Below are 9,743 nucleotides of genomic sequence, written 5' to 3'. Positions count from 1 at the left end.
CTCTCTCTCTCTCTCTCACACACACACACACACACACACACACACACATGCGCGCACACACACGCGCGCGCGCGCGCCTGTACTCATATATGCAAGATTGAAAGCAGAATTTTGAGTATGATTATGAGGACTACTTTTGAAGCACTTTTCATATCTGTATTTTATTATGAGTTCTAGCATTCTAGTGTTTAGGTCAAGGTTGTCCTTGACCCTATAGTTTTAGTGACAATTATTTTACAAATCTAATAGTCCAAAGTGCAAATGTAGATTAGATTTGGTTACTTTCCTCCATTGATCTCAACAGTGTACACATTCCTATCTCTACTACTTGCATTTCTTTTTTCTAGATTAGATTTACATATATCTTGTCTTGTTTATCTTGCATATAGGATCAACACAAAGAGGTCTCCAAACATGCAAGGTTGAGGTCTTGTACTTTTTCCCTATTTTTTAGTGGTATTTGTTGGATTTATCTTGCGAGAGAGGATTTCTCCCCTTGATCCCATATTTAAAGATGAAATTCTCACCATTTTCACCTTTATATTCTAGTTAACCCATACATACATTTCATGCATTTGATGCCTTTTGAATGGCTAGTTGGATTTTGGATTCATTTCACTTCTATTAAAAACAATAAAAATATTGCATTTAGTTAGATCTATATTTCTTATTTAGTTTTAGTTTTCTTTGCATGCTTTTATTTACTTATTTTTGTTTCAAAAAGGAAAACACTAAAAAAATTATTATTTTTCTTTTACATTTCAAAAAAAAAAAATTGCATTCCATTGGTTACTTAGTTTGTTTTTGATATGTATGATTCCTTTTATGAGTAGTTTGATAGCTCTTTTCTTGTGCATGATAATAAGAACCTTAATGAGATGTCTAGTAGTGAAGATGTTGTTCTTTCGAATGAGATCCCTCATGATCCCATCTCTACTTCATTCTCCTCTACATATCTTCAACCAAACTTTCATCACAAGTTTCTTTCTTGGATTCATTTAAATGATTATATATGTAATATTGAAACACCTAAAGTGGTTGATGATGTTAAACCATTAATCATTATAAAATGATGCCCTTCTCAATAACCTAATACACCTCGCATCCCCATTAAGGATTGTCCTCAAGTATTCATCAAAGGAGGGCCTATGACTCCTTTGGTGTTTTTCAATTACACTAGTATAATGGATCATACCTACCGTACCTATAATAATCCTCAACCTTCTAATATGGGTCCTTCTACTCTTTATCACCTTCTCAGCCAATGCTTCATTCAACACCTCGTTTGCCTTCCAATCTTGGAAAAGGTTATGATTTGTTTGAACAACTACATTTTACTCTTGATAAGATTTCCTTATGGGAACTTCTTCAAAACTTCTCCCACATATTATGAAGCCTTGCAAAAATATTTAACTACTCTTTTAACTCTCTTGCCTAATCAAGATAATGTCAATTCTTTTTTGGAATGCATGCATACTATGCCTCCTACTCCTGAGATTTTCTTTACTCAAGGTGGCTTCCCTTCTAAAGAATTTCAAAATCAATTTGCTTCTCTTATGGGTGTCATTCTTATTAGTGAAAATCATATTTGTGGAACCTTAATTTATAATTTATATGACTTAAATGGTTTCATCCTTGACATGTTAAAAGAAAACAAAGTTGATATGACAACTCTTCAACCTAATAACATTTCTATTTGTGGCTTTGGTAACATCACTAAAAAGACATTGGGAAATCATAACGTTTCCCATTAAGGTTTGTTTTATTATTATAGATGCTCCTATTCATGACACATGGACCTCTTGATTACAAACTTCTTTTGGGTAGACCATGGTTGCATAAAACGCACAGTATGCCCTGAACTCTCCATTGCAAAGTCAACTTCATCTATAAAAATGTGTTGTATAGTCTTCAGGAGGATGATAGACTTAAAAGTTTCTTAAACATTGAGTCAAATAAGGATTATGAATCTATTAAGGAAAATAAAGAAATTGAATCTAAATCAACAGAGAAATCCACAAAAGATCCTTCATCTTCTTCTTCCTCCATACAGGATCATTACTAGGGATATTTGGACTTTACACCAACATTCACTAGAGAATATAAAGTGTCATATCTTTCATTCATGAAGCCTCAAAATGAAAATATAGATGAACCAATCATTCATACTCCTCTATCTAGTGAATTAAGTAATAACTATGTTGTCCCTTCATCTACAAAGACTGTATAAACTATTAAGCCTAGTTGTTATGACATAGTGACCTATGAAGCCCCATTAACTCTTTCAAATATTGATTCTCATTATGGTCCTAGTTATCACATGCTCACAAAATGTAGCTTTAATGACAATTGATGGGGTAAATTTGAACAAGGGATTCAAGTTCCATTAGAAACAATGATCGTGAACATACTTATGGATTGGATTTAATCCTTATAATCAATATAAACAATTTACTTTGAATTTTAATCACATTTGTATTGGATTCTTACAACTTATGAACACTATTCTCATTTATTTTAATCAGAAGTCTTCCCTTGATACCTTTACTACTGATGATGCTTAAGCTAATTTCTTGGGGACATATGACAACCTTCGTCCATTTCACCATAATAAAAGAAATTCTTATTTCTTGAACATTGAAACATACTTTGCAAATATGGTTGATATTTAAAAATATTCTAAAACCCCTTTTCCTATGGATGTCTCTCCAAAATCCGATCTCTTGATTATAGGCACCACTGATAGGAAAAGGTGTTAAGATTAACCACAGACATAAATAACAATTACATGCAAATATAACCAATATCAAAAAATAATAAATCACACAAAAGATAACACAAGACACAAAGATTTAATGTGGTTCACTCAATCCCTCGGCTACGTCCACCAATAGAAAGTCCACTATTATTATTATTATCCAGTGATTACTATCCACAATCCTTACAACTTAATACTGTTGCAATAAGCTACAATCTCATCATACATTATGAACTCCCTAACTCTAAGCCTTTCTATACAAGTTTTTTTCCACTTACAAAGTTAGGGCTAGAATAAGTTGTCCAATAAGAAAATAGAAGTCAATGCCTTTTACAATAGTAGAGTCATTTTTGGTTTCACAGGCATTGCCCTTGAAAACTCTCATGAGGGTATTGCCCCTCGACCCCACCCTACTCAGGGCATTGACCCGTGACCTTATCTTGGGGGTGTTGCCCTCAAACCCTCATAGAAATAATCTGGGGGGAAACTACATCAAATAAACCTTTGAATTTGATTAGGCTCCACATCACAACAATGTCACCCTTGGAGATTGATCAAACTCCAGAACAATAACCTCCCACTTGGAGACTAATCATAGCACTACTAAACTTGTAGCTCCCACTGGAATATCAAACCACTTGGACTCTACTTTTTAATATTTTGTTCAGTCTAGAAGACCAAAAAAAATTGAAGAGGAGTTCAACTTCTCCCTTGTGACTACCTTTGTAAATATATTTACTGGATTATCATTTGTATGTATCTTCTCCAAAACTAACCGAATGAAATGGCGTCACAACTATATGTGTTTTGTATTTGAATGTAGAACATAATTCTTTCCAAGATGAATGACACTCTATCTTTATCCCTCTGTGAGTGTCCCAATTTGTCCATAAAGAAATGAAGCCATATCATCTCCTTGGCTACCTTTGTAGTAGCAACATACTCTGCCTATGTAGTGGATAAAGCATTAACCTTATATAACCGAGAAATCCAACTCATTGTTGTCCTAAAACAGTAAATGCACAACATATAGTACTATGCATGGTATCAATATCTTTTGCTAAATCTAAGTCAACATAGCCTTGTAAATCAGTAGTAGAGCCCCCAAAATGTAAACACTTACTAGATGTTCCTCTTAAATATCTAAGAACCCATTTAACTGCATTCCAATGCTAAATCCCTAGATGACTTATATACCTACTAACAACTCCCACTGCATATGCAATATCTAGCCTAGTACATACCATAACATACTTTAAACTTCCTATAGCTAAAGCATAAGGTACCTTGGACATCTTAGCCTTCTCTTCTAGTGTCTTTGGACACATCTCCTTAGTCAATTTTAAATGACTAGGTAAAGGTGTGCTGATAGCTTTAGCATTCTCCATAGAGAACTTTGGAACACCTTCTTAATATAATCAGCCTGAGATAATGTCAATTGTTTGTGCTTCCTATCTCTGCAAATTTTAATACCAAGAATTTGTTTTGATGCCCCCAAATCCTTCATAACAAATGAATGTGCTAATTGTTCTTTTAACCCCTTAATGTGATTTATGTTAGACCTAGTTACAAGCATATCATCAACATATAAACATAAAATAATTTAGTTGTCATCATTTAACTTGTTAAAAAAAACACAATGATTGGAATGACACCGAGTGTAACTATGCTCATGCATGAAACTACAAATTTAAGATACCATTGATGAGGTGTTTTCTTCAAGCCATATAAACTTTTCTTCAATTTGCACACTAAGTTCTCCTTACCTTTGACCTCAAATCCCTATGGATGTGCCATATATCTCTTCATCTAAATTACGATGAAGAAATATTGTTTTAACATCAAGCTACTCCAAATGCAAATCTTTAGTAGGCACAATATTTAAAATAGTATGGATAGAAGTCATTTTAACAATAGGAGAAAATATCTCATCAAAATCAATGCCCTTTTTCTATGCAAATTATTTTACCACTAACACGGCCTTAAATCCTTTCTTACTTCCATCCTCTTCTTTCAACTTGTTTATTATGTAAAGCCCTTTTACCTGCAAAAAACTTGCATAAATCCCAAGTCTTATTTTTTAGCAAGGAGTCCATTTCTTTTATCATTGCTGACTCCCACTAAATCTTTGTATTCATCTACACAACTTCATCATGACATTTAGGTTCACTAGTATTTGTTAATAAAATAGAATACAAAGAGAGAGAAAATCTATCTGGAGGTCTACTTAGCCTTGTTGACTGTCCAACATTCACTTGGGTGTGTGGTGTTTGTTGTTGCAATTGTTGTGGGGCATGGAGAACTACTAGCACATCATCCTTTTGAGTATCATCCAACACTACATAATCATTTTTCTTCTTCTCATGTTGCTACAATAGATCTTTGTACAACACTTTTTCATTGAATATGACATACCCACTTCTTACAATTTTATGATTTTCAAAATCCCAAAGCCTATAACCAAATTCATCAATGCCATATCTAAAAAATATACATTTCTTTGACTTAGCTCCCAGCTTGGTTCTATTTTCAGAATATAAATGTGTAAATGCTTCACAACCAAAGGTTTTGAGAAAAGAATTAACTCACCTTCTTACTAGTTTATGCTTCCTCTAAAATACCTCAACCCAAAGGAGTAGAGGGACCTCTATTAATCAAATATATAATAGCATCGATAGCCTCTACTCCCATGTTTAAGGGCAACCCAGCATGCAACCTCATAATCCTTGCACATTGTCTTGTTTATGCGTTTAACCAATCTATTTTTTTGTGGATTCCTTGGAACAATTTTCTGTGTACGAATATTATTAGTGGAGCAATAATATTCAAATTCATAACTGCAATATTCACCACCATTATGAGCTCTAAGACATTTTAATCTTTTACCAGTCTCATTTTCAACCAAGCATTTCCATTTCTTAAAAAAATTGAAATACATAAGATTTTTGTCTAAGGAAATAAACCCATACTTTTCTAATTGCATCATCAATGAATGTAACATAATAATGAGAGCCACTACGAGAAGAATACTGAGTTCGTCTCCATACATCTATATGTACAAGCTCTAATCTCTCAATTTTCTTTTTCTTCCTACTCTTCACAAAACTCACTCCCTTTTATTTTCCATATACACAATTTTCACCAAAATTCATATCAACGCATTTCGGACCTAGTAAAACTTTCTTTGAATGAAGTAATTTCATACCTTTCTCACTCCTATGCCCAAGTCTATTGTGCCATAGCGTTGTATCCAAATCTACATTAACTATTTATTCTCCATGCTCAATTGCAACTACTATTTCTAAACATTCATTTTTCTCTAAAACAATTAAAGTAGAAAGAACAGTATGACCTGTACAAAGATATAAGATGCCTACTTTCACACCTTTTTCTACTACAAGGGAACCTTTTGAAACCTTCCATTTTTTGTCATTAAGAGTAACTACACAATCCTCATTACCTTGTTTCCCTACTAGAATTAAATTCCTGCTCAGCCTTAGAACATGTCTTACATCTTTCTATAGCAAGTGATTCCCATTCTACAACTTAATCTTAGTTTTCCCCTTTCCAACAATCTAATAGGTTTCATTATCCCCCAAATAAAAAAGCCCAAAATCCCCTTGGACATAATCTAGGAAATAATCTCTATGAGGAGTAGCATGAAATGAAGCCCCTGAATCTAAAACCCATGAATCATCAACACTTCTAAAGAAAGAAGAAAAGCATCCTCTTCGAATTTATTACTTACCACATTTACCTCCTTGTTCCCTTTTTGTTTATATCCTTCATTGTTCTTTTGAGTCCAACAATCTTTCTTCTCGTGCCCTAGTTTTCCACAGTTCTAGCAATTTTTGGTCCTCTTGATTAAGACCTCTTCCAGTTTGATTTTCCTCTTGATTTCTCATAATTTTGAGAATTGTTTCCTCTCTCAATCATTCTGCCTCTACTTTGTGAATTCAAAACACTTCTTGATGTAGATCCACCTAATCTATTTCTACGAGTTTTCTCACTCAGAATAACACCAATCATATCATCAAATTTTAGGGTATTAGACTTAGAAACAAAATTATACTCACAACCATGACCAAGTCATTCCAACTTTCAAGCAAAGAACAAAAAAATCAAGAGAGCCCTAATCTTTTCATCAAAATTAACATTCACAGAAGATAACTGACTAGTAACCATATTAAACTCATTTAAATGATTTGCAACAAATCCACCTTCTGCCATCTTCATATTAAATAAATGCTTCATGAGAAATACCTTGTTTGAAGTGGAGGGCTTTCCATATAGTTTTGCTAGGGTTTTTATCAACACTTTGGTCATCTTTTCTTTTATAATATTAAATGCCATCAATTGTGCTAGGCATAAAGAAATACTTCCAAGTGCCTTTTTGTCTAGAATCTCATAGTCCTCATATGTCATAACAGTCTTTTTCCTTAGCTTTTCCTTGCAATGGCCACCATATATTCTTCTAATCAAAATAGTCCTCCATTTGCATCTTCCATAACTAAAAGTTCTGCCCATTAAACTTCTCAACCTTCAACTTACCCTCAATTGTCATTGCTTCCACTCAACTGTGAGACTCCCATTCAACTCTAAGACCTTATTGTAGAGATAACTATAAAAAAATGATGATAGCTTGCTCTGATACCACTTGTTAGGATTAACCATGGATAGAAATAACAATTGCATGCAAATACAACCAATATTAGAAAATAATAAATCACACAGAAGAGAACACAAGACATAAAGATTTAACATGGTTCACCCAATCCTTGGGCTATGTCCACCAACAACAAGTCCACTAATATTATTAACTAGTGATTACAATCTATAGTCCCTTACAACTCAACACCACTACAAGAAGATACAATCTCATCATACATTATGAAATCCCTAATACGAAGCCATTTTATACAAGCTTTTTGCTACTTACAAAATTAGGGCTAGAATAAGTAATCCAATAAGAAAATAGCAGTCGACACCTCTTACAATAGTAGAGTCAATTTTTTCTTTGGGGGTGTTTCCCCTTGACCCCAACCTATACTGTGACAGGGTGCACACTTGGGGCTTTGCCCCTTGACCTTGTCTTGGAGGTGCTACCTTCAAACCCCTGTAGAAATAATCTGGGGGGAGACTGTGTCGAATAAACCTTTGAGTCTAATTAGGCTCCACATCACAACAAAAGGGATCCTAACGTTGACCCTAAAAAAGTCATCAAGATTGGTAAATGCTTAAATGAGGAAGAAAATGCTCAACTCGCTTGTTTTCTTTTAAATCACTGATATCTTTTCTTGGACTTATTCTAATATGTGAGGTATTAATCCTAAGATTGTCACTCACAATATAGTTTGGCTCCTAATGTTAATTAGACCTATTAAAAAAGACACAAAAAATGAATCCCAGTATTGCTCTCTTAGTTAAGATTGAGATAGAATATTTTCTTGGTGCCAATTTATTTGAACTTAGATTATTCTCCTTGGATTTCAAACATTATGATTGTATCTTAGAAGGGTGAGACTAAGATTAGGATGTGTATTGATTTTTGTGATTTGAACAAAGCTTCTTTGAAGGACGATTTGCCTCTTTTGAATATTGATATTGTTAGAGTAATAAAGTTTTATGTTATTAATTAAATCATATTGATTTAATTATTAAGTCACTTATTATCTCTTGTTTACTTAAGCTCAACTTTAGACATCTAATAATTAATTCTTTTATTAATTATTATCATGCAAACAAGGTTGTACCTTTTAGGTTTTTATCTCCTTTATATGGATGATCTCTCTTTGTAATATTTTCATTCACTTTTGATAATATCAATTTCTCCTTTTTCTCAGCAAGAATGTCTCAACTATGGATCTAGGAATTCCAACCCCCATAGCTTTCACTTCTCTCATTCTGTGATAGGTGTTTGCATGCAGGTGTTTTCAAATAGCATTTTCCCATTTTTAAGCCATCATGCATATATAATGCTAGCATAATCAAACTAAGCATGATATGACCATTTGCAACATTTCATGATTTTCAAATATATAATCCATCTAACATTTTCATTCAAACACAATTTCATACTCCTAAATAAAATAACCAACCAAGTACATGAATATAAATAATCATCAGGCATCATCAATAAGTTCTGACATCATAAATAATCACCATAAAAATAAAGCGTCCCATAGTATCAAATAGTTTGAAAAAGTCCAAAATAAGTCCAACATATAACAAGGTCTCAAATTATAAAGTATCTGAAAGGTAAATAAACTACTATGTTATTCTATGATGGGCTAAGGCGAGGTCTAACATCCTCCCCCCTAGGCATGAACATCCTCTTGGAGTTCATCAAAGAGGTATGGGTACTATGATCCCATCTATGTTGCATCCTCCCACGAAACTATTACCTTATCATAACAATCCCACTAGACTTTAACCTAGTCCATCTTTGTGTCTTGAAAATAAAGGGTTTGTTGCCCGAAAAAGTGAATGGCCTCCAGTGCTATATGCTCGTCCAACTCCACTAGCGGCCTCAAAGACCTTGGCCTAGTGTTCTACCTTGCGGTTATCTATCATTGTAAAAACCCTGTGAGATCTACCCATATCACCTATTATGGGCTCAGAAGCAACCCCTCTCTAAAAACTTGATGTTGGACCTTGTGGGAAATCTCTAGCAATGTGACCCGTACCACCACAAGTGTAGCATGGTCCTCTAGCCTGAATCTGAACACTATGTGACCTAGTCTACTGAGTACCACCAATCCTACTAGATCTATTGAAACCACCCCTATTGGACTATTGAGTCCTTCCTGGCTATGAATAAGGGGTCCGTGTCTTCTAATCCCATCTAGGACCCTAGGACTACAACTAATTGGGGTTAGAGTCCCTATCTCCCTATGGTGATCTATGTCTATAATCTTGTTGTGGTTGAGGAAGCTTAAAGGACCCTTCTAACTGATTCCTATTCCCTTTCTAAGGGGGCCTCTAT

The sequence above is a fragment of the Cupressus sempervirens genome, chromosome 7 (genome assembly GCF_028749045.1).
Source record: "Cupressus sempervirens isolate cs-2001-9-10 chromosome 7, ASM2874904v1, whole genome shotgun sequence".
Lineage (NCBI taxonomy): Eukaryota > Viridiplantae > Streptophyta > Pinopsida > Cupressales > Cupressaceae > Cupressus > Cupressus sempervirens.
The sequence above is the reverse complement of the archived record's forward strand: the minus strand, read 5'-3'. Positions refer to the sequence as shown.